At 53.1% G+C, this 19,005-nt stretch overlaps 1 protein-coding gene across 1 annotated transcript in view; it reads left to right on the forward strand.

The window, feature by feature from the left end:
- Positions 1-17,816, forward strand: part of MORN5 (MORN repeat containing 5) — a 28,603-nt gene extending 10,787 nt beyond the window's left edge. The window contains exon 4 of the mRNA XM_048223195.2: positions 17,633-17,816. The gene's annotated coding sequence lies outside the window, so the exon portion shown is untranslated. The remainder of the gene's footprint in view (positions 1-17,632) is intronic.
- The last annotated feature ends 1,189 nt before the right edge of the window (positions 17,817-19,005 follow it).

Consider the following 19,005-nt stretch of genomic DNA (forward strand, 5'->3'; position numbering starts at 1 on the left):
GACACGAACAACAAGCCACACAGAAAAGAAGGTGCCCCTCTGTCTCCGCATGCATACCTTGCAGCACCTAACTGGGGGTCAGCCGGCAGAGCGGAATTGTCAGTCATGTGGTCCCGGTCCTGACTGCAAAGTGAGAAGAGAAGGGCGGCTCTGGAGCTGAGAGTAGCTTCGTCACTGGCACGGTGCCCCTGTGCTTTTGTACACACTCTTCTGTCCTACAAAGATAACACGTGTGTGCCTTTCTGTGTAACTAGCTGCAAATATCGTTCATACAAATACAAAGATGCTCTCACCGTTCCTCCTTGGGGGGAGTTTCTGGGGGATGAAGGGCAATTGATCAGGGGAACTCATCACCTGGCTGGGATGCAGGGTGTCAAGTCAGGAAAAGGGTACCGGAAGTGATGGGTCTAAAAGAATGAGCAGGGATTTCATTAGCAGGCATGTTGGGAAGGGCATTCCAGGTAGAGGGAACAGCACATGCAAAGACACAGAGGCATAAATAAAAAAGGCAAGGTGTTCCTGGGGAATCAGAAATTGTGGCTCCTAGAATCCTGTGGGCAAAAGCCATGCTTGATAAGAAAATTAAAAACGCACGATGAGATGAACAGATAGATCACTGGGGATTTGTGGAGCAATGAAGATACTCTGTGCAATACTACAGCGATGGCCCCGCGTTACTGTACGTTCATCCAGACCCGCTGGATGTTCTGCACCAGAGCGAACCAGCCTGTAAACTTTGGATGACATGAGGTGTCCGTGTGGTTTCCGCAAATGCACCACCCAGGTGGAGAGGGTCGATGATGGAGAGGCCAGGCAGGCGTGCGGGTAGGGGGCATACAGAAAAGCTCTGTACCTTCCTCTCAGTTTTGTTGTGAGCCTAAAACTGCTCTAAAAAAAAAAACAAACCCAGCCTTTGAAAAAATGCATCATGAGAAGGGAAGGCCGTTCTTAGGAGGTTTGGAGAAGGACAGACACTGATGACTATTTGGTCAACGAACATTTATTGACTAGTTGATGTGGGTCTGACTTTGGGTTAGGCAGCATCCCCAAATCTTCTCTCAGGGAGCAGGAGAAACTGACGGTAGATCAGAGTTGCTACAAGGGAACGTAGTAGGGATACCTAACCTGGAGGTCCGCGTCAGCGGACCAGGGTCGTTTCCTGGAAAGAGCAAGATCTAACGGGAAGCCTGAAGAAGAGGGACAAGTGCAGCAGGGTTGGGAAGAATGAAAGGCAGAGGGAACAGCATGTGCCAAGGATAAGATGGGGGAGAACACCGCACATTTATGGGCCTACAAGTAGTTTGGGAGCATGAGACAACAATATGTCAAGGGAAGAAGAGCAAGAGAGGAAGCCCAAGGGGTGGGAAGGGGGAGGGCAGTACGTTTCCACCTGAGGGCAACAGGGGAACAAGGGAAGGTTTCGGGCAGGTAGCATAGTAACTGAGTCATCATTTAGGGATTTCTCTGGCTGCATATAGAGAAGGGGCCAAACGGGGTGAGACTAGATAGGAAAGATGGCGAGATGGCTAGAGAGGGTACCCGAAGGGCCCCAGGCCCCAGTGTTGCGTCCCAGAGACCCAGGTTCCGGGTCCTGGCCCAGCTCTCGGGCTGCCTGCTGGCTGACCCTGGGCCAGCGCCTTCCCTCTCTGGGCCCCTTGTTCTTCATCTGTAAAATGAGGGAGTTGGGCTGGATAATTTCTAGGGTCCTACCAACCTTAAGAGTCTACGATGGAGGAGAAAGGTAGCCAAGGGGTATTTTGGTCCTGATATTATAGGACAGTTGGAGTTTGGAGTGTCCCAAAAACCACTAAAAGGAGTCTCTGTTTGTGGCCACCTAGTCATTACCTTTGACTCACCTCACCCGGCCGGGGACCGATTCGGACTTCTGTCCATCTCCTGTTTTCTCTGGGGCCCTTTCTCCCCTGCATTCTGGTCTGCCCCCATAAACAGTGCTTCCTGTTGGCGTCCTGAAGGTGCAGGGCTGCTGGCGATGCAGGCCCATGGTGGTGCCTGAGGCCATCCCAGGATAAACAGAGTGGCCTGAGCCACTGCTATTATCAAGTACATGCCACCTGGGTGGGTCAGAGCCGGGGACGCTCTTTTTATAGGAGGTCACCGGCGGGGGCACCAGCAGAAGGGTCACCTTTGGTTCACCTTCGGGGCTCTCCGGATGGCCCCGGCTCCTCCCCGGCCTCGCCCTGGCTTCAGTCCCCAGGCAGAGAAGCTTGCTTTAGGCCTGACTCGGAAAGCCTTAGCCTGCTGAACCACAAACGGCCGAGTGCCAAGCACGCTTGACACACCCGGGTTTGCACACTTGGGCTTTGACAGTGCCTTTCTTGCCTGGGGAGGGTGGTACCTGCTTGCTGGATTGTGGGGAGAATTTAAATCCATCCTTCCACTCATCAAAAAGCTTCTGAGTGCCAACAGTGTGCCAGGCTTTGGGGATCCATGCCGGCAGGAAACCTCTCAGACCGTGGCTCTCCAAGCCTTGGACCCTGGCCCCAAGTAAGCACCCAGCACACACACAAGCACACACATGTGGACATATTCTTTGTATATAAGCTGTACGAGGATGTTCTCTATTCTTTAAAAACTTCTGGTTGCTATGCACTAAATGGATTTCACAACCCTCTTAAGGATTGGGACCCACCATCCCACCATTGATAGATCATTGTTTTAGGCAGCCTTCCCTGACCACCTCTTCCCATCCCCTCCGTCTCCTGCGCTGCTGGGTTAGATGTCCCGCCTCTGTGCCCCCACAAGCCTTCCTAACAACACTTAGCCCACAACTGTAGAAGTATCTTTATTTGCCTCCCCCCCACACTAGAAGAACAGCTTCTTGAGGGCGGGGACCATGTAACTATGTCTGATTCACCATTGGGTCCCCTGTACCCCACACAGGTCCCCAGACATGGAGCTGATTAAATCTTTCTGGAAGAAACGCAGGCAGGCGGGCAGGCGACTTACCTACAAGCCCCTCCTCTTCTTCAACAAATTAATACAAAATTCAGTCCCTGGCACCTAATAGACAACTTACTATTTAGAATAATAAAAACAACCCATTGTGCTTCTCTGCACCTCCAAGTTTTCAAACCTCTTAAGCTTTGAAAAACTTAAAAACTTCAGCATTAAGGGTCTCAAACCTGTGACCCTCCAGCCAAATCTGGTCTGTATCCTTTTTGTTTGGCTGTGGCCCCATGCTTGAAATTGCTCGCATGTGGGTGCCTCCGTGGGGCACGTATGGCCCAGGTCCCCACCTCTCCTTGAGGTCCAGGCCTCGGTGGTGTCAGTCATTTCCAGGGCCCACCTCAAAGCTTTTGCACTCAGGAACAGTGCATACCCTGGGAAATTCCCACGCACCCAGTGAGCTGGGAACGGGCGAGGCCTGACATTAGGGAACTAGGGCATGAGTAATGAATGACAGACCAGCGAGGGTGAGGCTGGGTTCGAACCCACTCCCATCTTCCTGCAAGGCCCCTGATCATTCCACTGCACTCTGCGGCTGCCTCTGCTGGGACCATAAAACCACACAAGGCAGCAAGCCCATGCAGGCAGTATTCCACTCAATACAGCAGACACAAAGCAAAACAGAGACGGAGTCAGGACTTGCCTCCCATAGGAGGCTGGGAGAGGTCGGAGAGGGAGCCTGGTGTGGCGGTTAAAAGCCCAGGATCTGCAGTATGGCTGGCCCCTGGTCCCTGGACCCGCCACTGGCCTGCTGTGTGAACATGGCTAGCTAGCTTCTTGTCTCCTTTTGGAGGCTCCATTTCCTCATCTGTAAAATGGGCATTCTGGTAGTTGACTTAATCTGGAGGAGTTGTGGTGAGGAAAAATGAGATTAAGGATGCACGACACCTGGCCGAAGGCCCGTCCGTGTCCAGTGATGAGCCACCAGGACTGTTAGCATGATGATTACTCACTCGGGCTGGAGGAGGTTGAAGAGAAGGGAGGCCCCTGGGATTAGCTGAGATTTCTCCGGTGCTCGAGCAACAAAGAGGCTGTGGGGAGAAATGAGACTGGATATGCTACACTGTCGGCCTCCTCAGGGCTTCTGCTTGGGAAAATAAAAGCTACTGAAACATTAGGCTCTGTGGGCTCTTGATTATGACGTTTAGAGCCTCCCTGTTTCATCTACCACCCCATGTTCTGGCTCAACCCGACCAGCTGCTTACACCGATAAGCACACCTCTGTTCTCACCTCACATGCTTCTTCAGTCCAGGATGCCCTTCCTCCTCCTCTCCACCTATCACAGTCCTCCCCACCTCTGTGCTTGGCCCATAACGGGAGGCCACGGAAGAATGGCCTGGAGCACCCACGGCTCGGGGAAGGGAAACAGGGAACGGCATGGTCATTACGGAGGACCCTTGCCAGGCCCTTGCTGGTCATGGTATCTGCTTACCTCCTCGGCTTTTCCCTGCTATCCCAAGGGCATCCCTCAGTTGGCAAGGAGGACACCTGGTCTCAGATAGGTTAATACCTTGTCCCTGGTCACACAGCTGGTGACAGAGTCAGAGCCTATCCCAACTATTGCCCAAATTCTGTTCTTTTCAGCTTTGTGTCCTAGTTTATTCCTTACTCAGCCATGGCCCTTCCTCCACAGAGCCATGCCTCATTCATGGTGGGTCCTCCACGGAGCACAGGTCCTGCGCCCCGCGGGAGCTCAGTGATATGCCCAAATGGATGAAAAGGCCCATTTTAGAGTCTTAAGACAAAAACACCGCAGTCCCCAAAATGAGATGCTACCTTATTTGATAAAGGGTCCTTTACATACTGTGGGCCAATAAGGATGCTTTCGAAGATGTTAGAGATAATTACCTTTAATATGGTGGGAAATTGGGAGATTAACCCTTAGCCTCCTACCCATCCCTCTCATTCTGCTCAGGAAGGATCCGCCAGGGCTGTGTTAGCAGTTTGTACGTGTGTCTCTTCATGTAGCCGTTGCTTGCCTCAACGTTACTGGTAGGAATCATTTGCAAAATAACTGCACCACTAATCCTTACTCCCTCCCTGCAATTAATGACACCCCATGCGAGTGTCTCAGATGAAAGGCACATTATTAATATTCAAAGGAAAAAACCCTCGTAACCATTTTAACATATACAACTAACAATGAACTAAATTTGCTTTGTGGAAGACAGAGAGTGAGCATCCCAAATTAGTTTATGTAAAAGCTGAAATTCTTCCCCGAAAGGTCTCAGTACCATCCTCAAAGAATATCCTGATCATCAGAAATGCCGTCAAGATTCCCGCCAACATTATCCCCTTTGTTGTCTGAAATGTCGAATCAAGCACATCTGGCAAATGTCCTAGAGCTCACAAATCTTTCAAACAGCGTATAATTCCCAATGGTTAAAGAGATAACGCCACCGCTTAATCGTGCTGCTCTTCAAAATAGCACCAACTTTCCTTCAATCAGAAACAATGGCTTGGGCTTCTTAAAAATATCACATACCAGTGATTATTTGCAGAGAGGGCCCCTTTGCGTTTGAACCTCTGGGTTCCAGACAGAATTTAAAATCAAGATCACCAGCCTCATTTGAATGTATGCTCAGTTAAATGGACAATGGCGGGGGAGGAATATGAATGGGGGTCCAGAAAGAGACATGGTCCGTGTGTTTCGGAGGCTTTGGCAGGTGCGGGCTGGCTTCCCCCCTCGCACCAAGGTGAGAGCTGACCTTGACTGAGCATTTCCCAGACACCGGACACCCAACTAAGAGGGTGGGGAGTGTTCCCGCGATCCCTGCTTGACAAATGAGGAAACTGAGACGCAGGCAGAACTAAGGCTGAGGAATCTCCCCCAGGAAACGGCAGGAACTGGGATTCACACTCAGGCGTATCTGCCTCTAGAGGTTTTTCCCCTTCTTTCCACTTGGCCGGACCAGCTCCAAGGTCATTCTGTCCAGAGAGGACAGAGAGCTTCCAAACGTTGCCGATCTGCTTCCCGCCCAAGTTTAGGAAAGTTGCATAGTGAACACCTAGAAATGAAAGACCACTTGGTCGTCTGAGGCTCTCTGGCATTATTGCACAGGTGAAAGCTGGAAACATCCCGAATGTGCAACAGGGGGGAACTGAGTAAATAATACAGGGTGTCTTCTTATGATAAACTTGAGGCTGCTACTAAAATGGCAGTCCGGGAATGGACCGATCGCTATACAAAGGGACACTGTTTTATTTCGGAGGAAAAAGCAGGATAATAAAAACAAGCAGCATTGGGGCGCCTGGGTGGCGCAGTCGTTCGTTAAGCGTCTGCCTTCGGCTCAGGGCGTGATCCCAGCGTTCTGGGATCGAGCCCCACATCAGGCTCCTCCGCTATGAGCCTGCTTCTTCCTCTCCCACTCCCCCTGCTTGTGTTCCCTCTCTTGCTGGCTGTCTCTCTCTCTGTCAAATAAATAAATAAAATCTTTAAAAAAAAAAAAAAACAAGCAGCATTTACTGAGTGCTTCCTATGTTCCAGACCCTGGTCTGAGCATGTCGCATAGTTTATTTTATTTTATTTCACTTCATCTCATCCTCACGGTCACCCTGGGAAGCAGCAGTCTTCATTATCCCCACTTCACAGATGATGAAACTGAGGTGAGGTGAAATGCGTTGCCCAAAGTCACACAGGTCATAAGCGGCAGACCTGGAACTTGGCCCTGGGTCTCGCTGACTGAAAGCTGAGGACGGCCTTCAAGCGGGTTCTGGAGTTTACTCGTGAAAGAAGGGAAAGAGCCGGGGAAGGGGGGGAGGACCCTCCTTCGAAGATTGCAGTGGTGGTTCTTTTTCCCGAGAGACTTCCCCACATTTTTGCTCCAAAACTGGCCAAAGAACAAGACTCCCAGTGCCCCCGACAGACCAAGACTCCTGGAATTTTGAGGCCTTCCTCTGACAGGTGAAAAACCCGAGGCCCCGCACAGCCCGCGCGTGGTCGTGTCGGGCAGGACCGGCCCCCACCGCCAGCCGGGCCTCCTTCCCCAGCGAACCCGGGCTGCCTCGCCGCAAGGCCTCCCTCGCGGTTTTGGCAAAATGGCCCAGCGAGTCCCCTGCCCGGGCCCTCCCGCCGGCATCTCGCCGTGACACAAAAGGCAATTTGCCCAAATGTGATAATCACCTGGAGGCTGGCACGCAGGGCCCTCCCTGCCTTATCTGGGGTATTGTTAGCAGCGCCGTAATGAAGGCTCTGTGGAGGGATAATATCACACTTGTGACTGCCAAGGAAAATGCCTGCGCGACCACACACCCCGCCAGCAGACTTGGGCATCTGCCTGAAGCAGAAAGGGTGGGAAGGGAAGATGACGACGAGCACTGGAGGCCCCTGCTGCGCCAGGGACTCACCACCTCCCGGTCTTTTGAGGGGTGTATCGTCACCTCTGCTTGGCCGCTGGGGAAACTGAGGCTCACAGACGGGTGCAGCCAGGAAAGGGAGGCATCGGGATTTGAACCCAGGCCTCTCTGACACCAGAGACCACGCTCTGAACTGAGAGAGGCTGTGGCCTTTTCTGAATCCTGAAACTCTCCGAGAAGCTGGGCAAAGCTATTGAACTTCTCCCCAGAGGAAGACACTGGAACCCGCCCACAGAAGTTTGCCTAAAGAGGGCGGAATCAGTCCCCCGTCCAGGTCTTATAGGAAAAACACCCCGCCGGGCTTACTGCCTCTCCCTGACCTGCCAGAATCACCCATTGCTCCCTCTCTCCCCCACCCCAATTCCAAGAGCCCTGGAAATTCCCCTCCCGCAGAGTGCCATCAGATTCTGGTAACAATAAGTCCCCACCCCCACGGCAGCCTCCTGGAGGCATCCAAAGGACACAACTTCCCCTTCGGTCACAGAGTCGGAGTCGGAGTCGACCCCAGGCTGGCCAAAGTCAGGGCTTGTTTTGTCTCCTTGAATAGAAGGGAATGCAAGGCCGGAGCCCAGGGGACAGGAGCTCTGCGTCTCTACCTCAGCCCAAACTCTGGAACTCGAGGCAGTTGGCTGAAAGTCCTGCTCGGCCTCCTGGAGAGGGAGGCAGGTTTCCAAGTGGGGCTTTGGAACAGGCCCCGTCAGCCCCCAGCTCTGCCATGTGCCGTCTGTGTGATCTAGGGCTAGTCTCTCAGTGTCTCTGAACGTCGGTCTCCTCACCTGAAAAGTCAGGGGGCAGGGGGTGGAGAATAGGACCTTCCTTACGGGGTTGTGGTGAGCGTTAGCGAGGTGACACAGAGGGTAGAGCAAAAGCAGTGTCTGGCCCACGAGGAGCTTCAAGTACAAGAACGACGGCAGGGATCCCAATCGTGATTACTTACATCCTGGGGGAGTCTTTGAAGGAGGGCCTCCTTCATTCCATGCCCCAAAGGGAGGAGCCAGCGGCACAGCGGCAACCTGTCCTCTGCCGTCCACCCACCTGCTTCTGATGGGGACTCCAACACTGGGCTGCAGGCCATCTCTCTGTCCAGCCCTTGGCATTGTTCCTCATCGTCATCATTCTTATCCACCTAGAGCCCAACACCTCTAAGACCATCCCCACCGCCCAGACACAGATCTTCACCAGGGTCTCCCTGGGGGCCCAGACTCTGCATCCACCCCTTTCGACCAGCATGCTCCGGGGGAAGCAGATACATACCCAGTCACCGGATCTGGGATGGGCGCTCCCTGGACAGAAGCGTGGGGCCTGCAGGGAGTCTAATTGTACAAAACACTGTAGTGAACCTTCTACCCCGCAAACATCGTTCTGAAATGAACGTCAACCCTAAAAATAGGTATGTGGAAAGAAGTCCAGCATAATTCCAAATTCCTATGATGTCTATGTTAATGTTTAACTTGAAATATCACATATGAGATTCTTTCTCCAAAACACCGGGAGTGCCCATGCTTTGTTGGTGCCAGAAGCCAGAAGCCAGAAGCACTGTGTGCTGGGGGAGCGGCGAGAAGAGCCTGACTGTGCCCCAGGTGTAGCTGTGATGCTGTCCTGAAAAAGGGGGTGTTTGGCGAGGCCTTAAAGGATGAGAGGTGGATTTCGCTGATGGAAGGGAAGGAACAAAGCACAGAGAGATGCAGGGACATAGGGCCCCCACGATGGAGCGCCTGAGACTAGGTCTTGTGTTGGGGGATGGAGGAAGGGTCAAGGGGGTGTCTCCTTTCAGCAGGGATGGACAGACTGAGCTTCGACAGGCATGTAGGAATACAGCCAAGCTGGGCGTTTAAGGCCCAGGGACCCAGTGTGGGGCAGAGAGAGCCTTGAATGCTGTCCTTCAGACAGCGATGACTAAAGGCATGACAGTTACAGAGAGGTTTTCCAGGGAAGCATGTAGTGGCTGAGGGCTGCAGGTCTGGAGATAGACTTGGGCCTGCCCCCGTGCCCACTCACTGGCTGGGTGCGCTTGGGCAGATGACCTCACCTCTCTGAGCCTCAGGACCCTCATCTATGAAATGGGGGTGCTAGCAGTGAATTCGCAAGACTCCTAGGAGGCTTGAGCTCTAGTCTGCCAGGCGTTCTGTAGATTCTTAACATCCTAACACCCCTCCTGGCCGGCCCCGCTGCCAAAGCCTTAATTCAGCCTTCAGCATCTGCTGACTGGAGGACAGAGGTCCCAACTGCCAGGCCTGTCCCCTTCAGCCCATGTCCGCACACAGCTGGAGAGCAGGGGCAGAAGGGAGCAATGGTCAGAGCAAAGGCTGTGGGGCCCGGGCCAACTGAGTGACCTTGGCCTTGGCACGTTGCTTCCCTGAGCTGCCTGCGTACAGCGGCTAGACGTGATGAACATGTGTCGTGAACACAGATTCCACTATGGGTGCTTGAAAAGCAGAAGTGGGGGAGCAAGAAGAATAGGAATGGAAGCTCTTTGGCACCTTTCCTCCACTGGCTCCCGATGGGGTGTGGGGAGACGTGAATCCGTAGGTCTCTGGCCCTGCGTGCCTCCTGTTGGAGGAGCGCCTTGCCACACTCAGGATGATTCTGGTATTTGGGGATATGTCTTTTTTAACAAGCCAGCTGTGCATCTGGACTTCAGCAGAAATGACTGTGTCTCAACGGTGTCAGAATACCAACTGCTTAGCACTAACTGCTACGTCCGTCCGTCCTCAGTACGGGGCCTTCCTAAGAGATTCCCAAGGGGCATTATGACTCGGGGCACTTTCCCTCCACCAACTGACCAGAGCACCCAAAACTCCTACCTGAGACAATGCCAGCTGTGCATACAACAGATGTTGATGAGGAGTGTGTGAGATCAGGCGTGCAAGGCACAGGACTCGGCACCTGGCACGTGCAAGTGCTCCCTAACCCCAGGTGGCCATCCTCCCGCTCCGACTCACCGCTTCCAGGCACAGCCCAAATCCAGTCCTAAGTCTGACTTTGGAGGCCTCACCCCAGTTGTTTCAACATATTAAAACAAAACATACCACACTCCCACATTAAATATATATATTTTTTGCCGTTATAACTTTGAAAGGATTTTTCACATTTTGTTGGTAAATTGTTGGACTACCAGTCGGGCTGAGACTTCTAGAGAGCCGTATGCATACTGGAGAATTCTTGCAAAATGAGGAAAGCAAGCCTACAAACTGATTTCAAGTGTAATAACATTGTTTGGATTTCTTAATGTAATAATTAAGTCTGAATGCATTAATTGTAACATCTGTTCATTTCCGTTCTTGCAGTTTCCCTTTCTGTATTTTAGAAATACCGAAGATTGGTTTGGTATCCCCAGACCTCTCACATTTGAACAGGCTTTGAAAAACTGTGAGTGCTGAGCCCTGCACCTCTAGCCTGGCTTAATCCACCTCCCCCCCGCCCAACCCTGAGCCCTCCGCCCACCCAGTCCAGAAAATGCTCCTTTACAGAGAAAATCAAGAGCAGCCCCAAGGCTTCCCTCCTGCCCCATGGCGGGCTATGCCTGGGCAACGATCCCTTAGTCAATATTGGCCATGCCATGGCCTTGGCCTCTGGCCACCAGCCCTGCCAGCAAAGTTCAAAGCCTGCTGCTTGTCAGGAGTTGTGAAGAGGAGGTGAGGGGCCCCCGCGGCAGGCACGGGCTCTGCGCAAGCTCGCACAGTCCTGCGTTTGCACAGAGGGTGGGGCTGGGCTTTGAGGATGGCACTACCCACGGGCTGGGGCGCCGCATTTACCAGGCACCTCCCATCCCCGCCTGGACCCTCAGGTCGCACAGGAGCCGTGTGAGAGTCGGTCTTGACCCCGGGAAAAGAGGGGAGCCCTCATGACAGAGCCTGGTCTGGCCTGGTGTCGTGGGTGAGCGCCGGACTGTCCCTGAGGGACGGAGGTGCCCCCTCGATCGGACTTCAGGGCCTCACACACTGTCACACTGGGTGCCACACACATGCTGGGCACTTGCACACTCCCAGCACACACCTGTTCCCGCGTACGCACACTTAGGGAGGTTCTCACGCACGTTCACCCGACTGGATGGAAACACGCCCATTTGTGGCCGTGCGCACACAGTGTGAGTGTGGCTTTTGCACCAGCACTATAAGCCCAGCCCCTCTGCCCTGGCAGATGAAGTGGGCCAAACCGTGTCTGCCTTCAAGCCCCGGTTTCTTGCCTTAAATGGGGACGACCTGTGTCACTCACCGAGGAGAGGACAGACATGACCTTCTCTCCACAGAACCAGGCACCTGCCAGGTGCACTGCCAGTGTGAGCCTCTTCCCCTCTCCTGAGGCTAAGATGCCTGGTTTCATCTTGGTTCCCTCCCTGTCCCAGTGGGAGGGAGCTGCATAGCAGGGGTGACCGCAGGTGTGCTCGGCTCAAAGGCTCGCTAAGAGGCTGCAGAATCCAGCTTGTGGGTGCCTGATAACCCGAATCCGCCCATTCGCCCTCTCTGGGCTCACCTGCCCAAGCCTGCCTACCTCGCTTTGAACAAAAATCATTAGCTGAGCTGTGGTCCTTGATCCTTATGATGCTGATCCTTGTGTAAAGACCGCTTCCTCCCATGGTCCTCCCTCCTCCCCACAGGAACGGAGAAGTCCCAGGGTGCTCTGAGTTCCTTAAGAACACTCTCTTGGATGCCTACCAGTTAGGGAATTAAAGACCCATCAACGTGGTGATCATAACTCCAACTTCCTGGGTGCCCACCGGGTGTTGTTCATCGTGGTTCTGCAGGGGGTCTGGTGAACCCCCACTCCAACCCCCCGTGCAGCAAGGAGCCCAGCTCAGAGAGGGAGAGTGGCTTGTCCAAGATCCACCAGCAGGTTGGCGCCAGGGCTCAGCACTGGGACCCAGAACTCCTTCCGGTCTATGCTGTACTGTCACGCGCACCCTGGAGTCACTGTGGGAAGACAACCTCGGGCTTTCTTTTGGTTTTTGGCATTTTCTGTGTACAAGGCATTGTGCTAAGCACTTTTCAGGAATGACCTCGCTCGAACCAGCAGGCACTTCGTAGATAAGGGAATGAGACCCACCTGCCCAAGGTCTCCGAGCTGGTGGCCGCCAAACTCCAGGGCCCGTGCCCTTGGCCGCCTTTCCGCTGCCTCCCTGCCAACCATCTGGGAGCTCGGAGTGCCCTGCATCTGTTGGGAGATTTTCAGGATCTCTTCTTCCCCCTGCACTGCACTGACCCAGGGATTGCACTAATGACACCATCAGTGACCCTGCTGGTGGCCTGCCTAGGCCTGCCCTTCCCCGCCCCCTCCTTCACTGTGAGGCAGGCCCCAGGCCAGCCGGGGCTTTGAGCATCCTGAGTGTGCTTGGTGCCCCAGAATGAGCCCATATGACCCACCGACCCACCGGTTCTGTGTGGTGGAGCTGCTCTATCTGTGGCCTCAAAAAACAAAAAAGGAAACAGCAGCCTTGGCCCTGCACTTGGCATATCTGCTCTGCCCCCTCAGGAGCTCCATTTGCTGAGGGCGGGGAAGAAATTCTTCCCCCTTTGTCCAAATCCCACAGGGTAAGCCTATTGCTTTTATGGCCCCAACTTTACATTTCTTTATTCTTTCATTCACCAGATATTCATTAAAGACGTTTTAAGTGCCAGATCTGCTTTAGGCTCCGAGGACCAGGAGTGCATTGGGCCCAACTGCCCCAGGCTGGTGGGGGTGACGGTGACCTCGGCGTGAGTCAGGGAAGATGCCATCCAGGCAGGGCCCATGGGGGTGGAGGACAGCCAGGAGGGCCCTGGGCCTAGTCGCCCACATTTTCCAGTGGCCTCAAGTTTGGAGTGTGGCAGCAGCGAAGGGAAAGCCACGTTCACCAGACAACTCCAACACCCCTTTCCTGAGCCCACGGCCCTTAGCTCACCACGCGCTTAACACCACCTTGAAAGAAATCCTGGAATAAGATGTTTATATTGCCTTTGGGTGTTTATGTTAAAAGCATTTGTTAATTATACATGTTTAAACTACACTGCAATTGTTGTACTCTCATCTAGGCCTTTCTGCACTTTTACACACGGGTGACTACCATACAGCAGGGTAGCTGCATTTTACAGGGTGAGGCGGGCGAGCCAGGGAGGGAGGCAGTCTGGAGAGCAGGAAGACCCGGATGGAGGGCCTTGAAGTCCAGGTGAAGGAGTGGGGAGACTTTCCAGGCAAGGCTTCTCAGCAGGGAGGTCCATGGTCAGATTTGGGTCTCTCTCACCGGAAGTTCCTTTTCTCTATAAGAAGACCAGTTCACCTAGTGATTGGTGAGATTCCTGGAGGGTGACGTGGTGGGGGGAGGGAGTTGCACGGAGCAGTGAGGTCCCTCCTTAAGCTTCAGACCAGAATATAGAAATCTTTCTGCCCCAAAGGCAGACAGACCTGAACCTGGAGTGTGTCTGAGTCAAGCCTTTGGACAACACCGCCTGCTGGGGGTCTCAGTCTCCTCGGTCCCCCGCCCCATCCCCAGTACTGAGCGCGGGGCCTGTCCATTCATTCCTTCACTCACTGAACAGATATGGACCAACCACTTCCAATACCAGTCACTTATCTCAGCACCGGCGACACCGCTGATCAAGCGGACGGGGCTCCTTGTGTGGATGGGGGAGACCGACAACATACAAATAAACAAGACAATTACAGAGAGAAGCCTGTGTTATGAAGAAGAGACAGTGAAGGGGGGGTCACAGGCAGACTGGGGTCCCTGAGGAAGTGATATTTGATCTGTGACCTGGACACCAAGGAATAGGTGCTCAGGGGAAGTTTGCTGATGGCGATCAAGGCAAGCCAAAGCTACTTTCTGTTGTTTTTCGCTCCCTTCTATACTGTCCTGGTGGGGCGGAAGTCACTCACTGTGCAGTGGAATTCTTCCGCTCAGGAAATTTGTCTATTCTCCCATTTCTACCAATACTTTAAGAGCCGGCTCTTTTACTTTGTAGAAATTCAAGAACCCCCATTGGTGTTTCTAGGAACCTAGAAATATTTCTTTCAACTACCAAAGTGCATGAAATTAGCAAGGCATTAAGTTGGACGGTAGGAAAACAGACAATTGTTTCTTATTTTTTTCGACTGTCAATATACATTAAGAAGATTTGGGGAATACCCAAAACAGAAGAACCTCTCACGTCCCACTGCTCAGAGATGCCTATTATTCACATTCAATGTGTTATTTTTTTCTCCCGTGCGCGGTTTTTACAGATTATACTGTGTAATTTTGTTTCTTGCCTCTTCCCACCTTTTTATCCTATCAAAAGCATCTCTATGTTGCTATACAGACTTCATAACCCGACTTTTTCAAGAGCTGCTAAATCACAGCGCCCCCCACCCCACCCCACGGTGCCGCCAAACTTAGCCCAATACCTGGCCCACAGTCCCCGTTTAGAAATTAGTTGTTAAACGAATACACAACAAAGTAATCATTCTCTTGTTTTAGAAACATAGAACATTTCAGTTTCCTTGATTCTAAATAATAACTGAGACAAATAGATTATTCCCTAAGGATAGCGTCCCAGAGTGGAATTATGGACCAACGAGGCCAAAACTTTTCAAGATAAATGCACCAAACCAGAAGACTCCCTCCCTTCCCCTCGGAACCACCGGCAATTGTGCCCAGGGTAATAATTTACAATTGATTAAAGAGTTTGCGGGGTGTTTTTTTTTCCCCATCTTTTCCCCCCTTCCTCTCCCCCTCCCCTCCTGCCAAAAAGGGGGGAAATTATCTGAGAAGGTGAAGATGTTCTCAGACAATCATATTAACATATTCCAACAATTGCAATTTGCAAAATAGTAATCACAGCTCCCGGGTTCTGGGAGGCATTAATCAAAGCTGCAGGTTTAATTCTATTTTAAATATTGATGAAACGTGCTTCGGCAGCCTCACCCTGGCGTGGCGGGGCCAGGGGAGCCTCGGCGCCGCGCAAAGGAGGTGGAGGGAGGGTTGGTGAGCAGCTGCCAGGACGGGAGGCATCTGTGATTCAAATTGGAGGCTGTGCCGCCAGGTAGAGAGCGAGAGGGGTAGTGAAGAGGCTGTTAAGTCCATTGCTGTCAATTTGTAACGATCAGGGAGGGGCCTGAGGGCTGGTTTAGCACAATAAACCCAGTTTGTCTGGTTTCAGGGGTTAGCGCTGAAGAGCTTGCAGCTGCACTGATTCGAATAGCCCGGAGACTTCAGAACTGTAATTATCAACCAGGCTGCTCGCGGTGTGGCAAAAGTGGGCTTCACCAGCGCTTAACTCCTTGTGTGCCACCGCTGTCCCCGCCCCCGGGGTTGACAGCCACGCGTGGATCCCCCGGCAGCTTCCCTGGGAGGACTGAGGCCTACCGGGGGCCCAGGGCGGTCCACAAGGGCAGGAGGTCACCTACAAAGGAATAGTGGGGAGGAGACAGAGGCAGCTAGCTCCGTGGAGGCAAGCCTTGCCTTCCGGCACCCTTGTCACGTCAGCCCCGGGGTGGCGGCAGTCGGGCTTTGGAGTCTGATGGGCCTTGGGTTGAATTCCACTGGCTGTGAAGCTGAGGGAAGGCTCCTCACCTGTCTCAAACGGGGGTCCTGGGCCACCGTCCTGGGCTATCACAAAGACGCCACGAGACGGGTGTTTGTAAAGCACGGAGCACACAGTAGGCTGTCTAGGAAGCCTCCATGTCTCTGATCCTGGGCCTGGTGCTTTCCCAGAAGACAAAGGGGGCAGAGGGATCTGATTGGGAGGGTAGGATTTGGGCTGGCCCTCCATGTTTGAGCTCTCAGGGGGTGCCCTTGGTCTCTGGCTACCTCCATGTGTCCCCGAGGAGGAAGAGGAGGACGAGGAAGACAGGTAGTCCCATGCTCCCATCCCTTAGGCGGAAGGCAGGTCAGAAGAGGAGACAAAAGCCGCTCCAGGGCTGTAGCCCTAAGGAGAATGGCTGGAGGGCAGGGGTTTGGGCTTGTTCTCTTTGTCTTCAGGGCCTGACACGCAGGTGAGGCAGGAATGAGGCAGGAATGAGGCAGGGACAGCTATGGTGCTAGGAAAAGAACTCAGGTTTAGCTGGGAGTCTTGGTTCATGAAGCGCGGGCACGACTCCGAGACCCTCTTCCTCGATGTTCGCGATGTTCGCCCGCGACTTCCCGAACGGGTGGGCCCAGCAACGTCTGCCCCGGCAGTATTTCTGGTAATGGAAGGTGGCACCCTTCAGTGTCCTCCCCGGGAAGGGCGGACAGTAAAAGGTCACAAGGAAGCCACCACAAAGTATCAGGCAGCAGTAAGAAGCAAAGAACTAGATGTACATTTAGCAACAAGAATAGATCTTGAAAATGTAGTGTTGAGTGAAAAAGGTAAGACAATGAAATTCACGGCACAATGCCATTTATGGTGGTGAATTAAAACCACATTCGCACACAAAACAACAGCACACTTTTTACAGAGCTGCATGCATTTTTAGGGGTCTATCTCCCACCATTAAAGTGGGTCTCTGTCAGGGTTGGGGGAGGGGCTGGGTGTGGGTTTGGGGGAGAATGGGGGAAAATAAGTCAGTCCCCAGAGAGATGACTGTGGTGTGGGGGGAATTAAAGACTGTGTTTCACTCCCTCTCTCTGAGGTTTGAAAAGCAGCATAAGCTTTGTAGTCAGACCAACCTGGGTTCCCATCCTGGGCTCTCCCGAGTACTAACCTATGGCCGTGGGCAGGTAACTTGACCTCCCTGAGCCTGCGTGTTCACCTGCCGAGTGGCAGGATTGCTGCCTGCAGGTGCTCACGAGGGTTAAATTAGGGGAGATCAAGAAACATAGCGCCATCCGGAACATCGGTTCTTCTCTATTCCCCCTGAAAGGACCAGAGTCAACGGAGGTGTCTAGCTCCCCCTGGGGAGCCACGGGTTCTTAGAAGGGTCTACAGTGGAAAACCCAGAAAGGAAACGAAGAAGACCTGAGGGCTCCGGCCCCTGGCACTACAGGCAAGGCCTGCACTGGCTGTTCTGGGGGTGCCCTTTGTGGGTGTCAGACGAGGCAAATGCCAGAGCAAGCTGCTCTCTGGGTGCGCGTCGGGACTGCCCAGTTCAAAGTGACCAGATGACCTCATGCCTGACTCCATCAGCAATATCCACCATCTGTAAACCCCTTTGTGTTCAATTTCCCCAAGAACAGGCATTTGCAGGCAACTGGAAGATTCAGGTTTTTTAGTGAAAGATCTGTCCCTTGCCAGCACAGAGCTAGCCTGGCCACCCAGGCCACACCCCCGTGCTAGAATGCACCCCAGCCGCCCCAAGACCCCACGTGCGGGTCTCCCAGCACAGAGAAGGCCCAGCAAACACTAGACATGACCAGTTCTTCCTCTTCCCCTGCAGATGATGATGAGCACGAGTGGATCATCAGGACGTGTCGCAAGGGCTGGGACGAGATCGTGGGTCACCGACCCAAGCTGTGAGCTCTGCAGCTGGCGGAGGTTTCCTCTACACCGCTGGCTGCAGCTGGCCCTGGGGGCAGCCTGCCGTTCCAGACCCTGACTTTTCACTCGGGAATAAAGCCTTTCTGCACTCAGTGGCCTCAAGTGTACTTTCCTGAGACAATTTCTTAGGGGATCCTCATTTCACCGGCATCAAAATCACCTGTGAATTAGATATTTCTGGAACCCATCCTAGATATGCTAACCAGAATCTATGGGAATGGGGTCTAGCAATGTGCATTCCCAGGTGCCATTGCCGGATGCATTCTTAATTCCCAGGTATTTCTCAACATCACCCCCAAGATCATATGTCAGCTGAAAGCCAGAAAAGAAAGGGGTGACATGTTCTAGGGCCACACTTGGTCCACAGGCATCCTGGATCTCTGCATAACTGTCCATCCATAGAGGCTGCTGGATCCCACAGCCCACCCCACCCCCACCCCCTATGCTTTGTCCCTGGCTCACCAAAAGCTGCCAGGAAAAGGCGGGACTGCGAAGGCTCTGACAAGGTCTGCAGGGGTAAGAAAGTGGCCCTCAAACCAGTGACGCAGAGTTGGCATGCTAGGCAGAGTTAGGAGTCAGAGGGTGGCCATAGCACACTCAGCTGCTCCATGGAGGGATCCTGGGGGGTTACCTCTCCCCTCCAGGGCAACAGTCACCTCTGTAGAATGATAGGGTTGAGCTCCACAGGGGTTTCCAAACCGTGCTTTGAAAACAGAAGGCACACTCATGTAAAGAAGCACACACACACAATTAAACTAAACTAATTTTTGAAAGATACACATATATCTAAATCAATATTTGATAAGTGGATTGGAAGAATGGAAAGGGGAAGGGCAGAGATGAGGCCGGGGATGGCGGATGAAAGAACTAATAAAATAAAGACAGGGCCCTGCAGGGGTGAGGACCATGTACACCCTGAGCTGAGGTTTATAAGCAACTCTGTTTAGGGCCAGGCAGGGCCACTCCACTCCCCTCATCGAGAGCTTTGGCTTGAACCAACAGTTCTGCTGCTAAAAGAAAAGTGGCCAACGAGCAGAAAGATGTTCTCACTCCCCAGATTGTGTGGTGGCTCTGGAACCCAATGATGCCCAGTAGGAGACCCAGTATGAGTCAAAACTGGAGGCTTGTCTCCTTGTCTCCCTGCTTCCCGTCCCATATTCCCCTTTACTTCCCCGGACCAAATTCTCCTGCATCTTCCAAACAGGCTTCCCTGTGCTTCCCCTCCCTGGCCCCCCAACATCTCCTCTTTTGCACCTATTCTGTCCTGCTCTC

Source organism: Ursus arctos, unplaced genomic scaffold (genome assembly GCF_023065955.2).
Source record: "Ursus arctos isolate Adak ecotype North America unplaced genomic scaffold, UrsArc2.0 scaffold_18, whole genome shotgun sequence".
NCBI lineage: Eukaryota > Metazoa > Chordata > Mammalia > Carnivora > Ursidae > Ursus > Ursus arctos.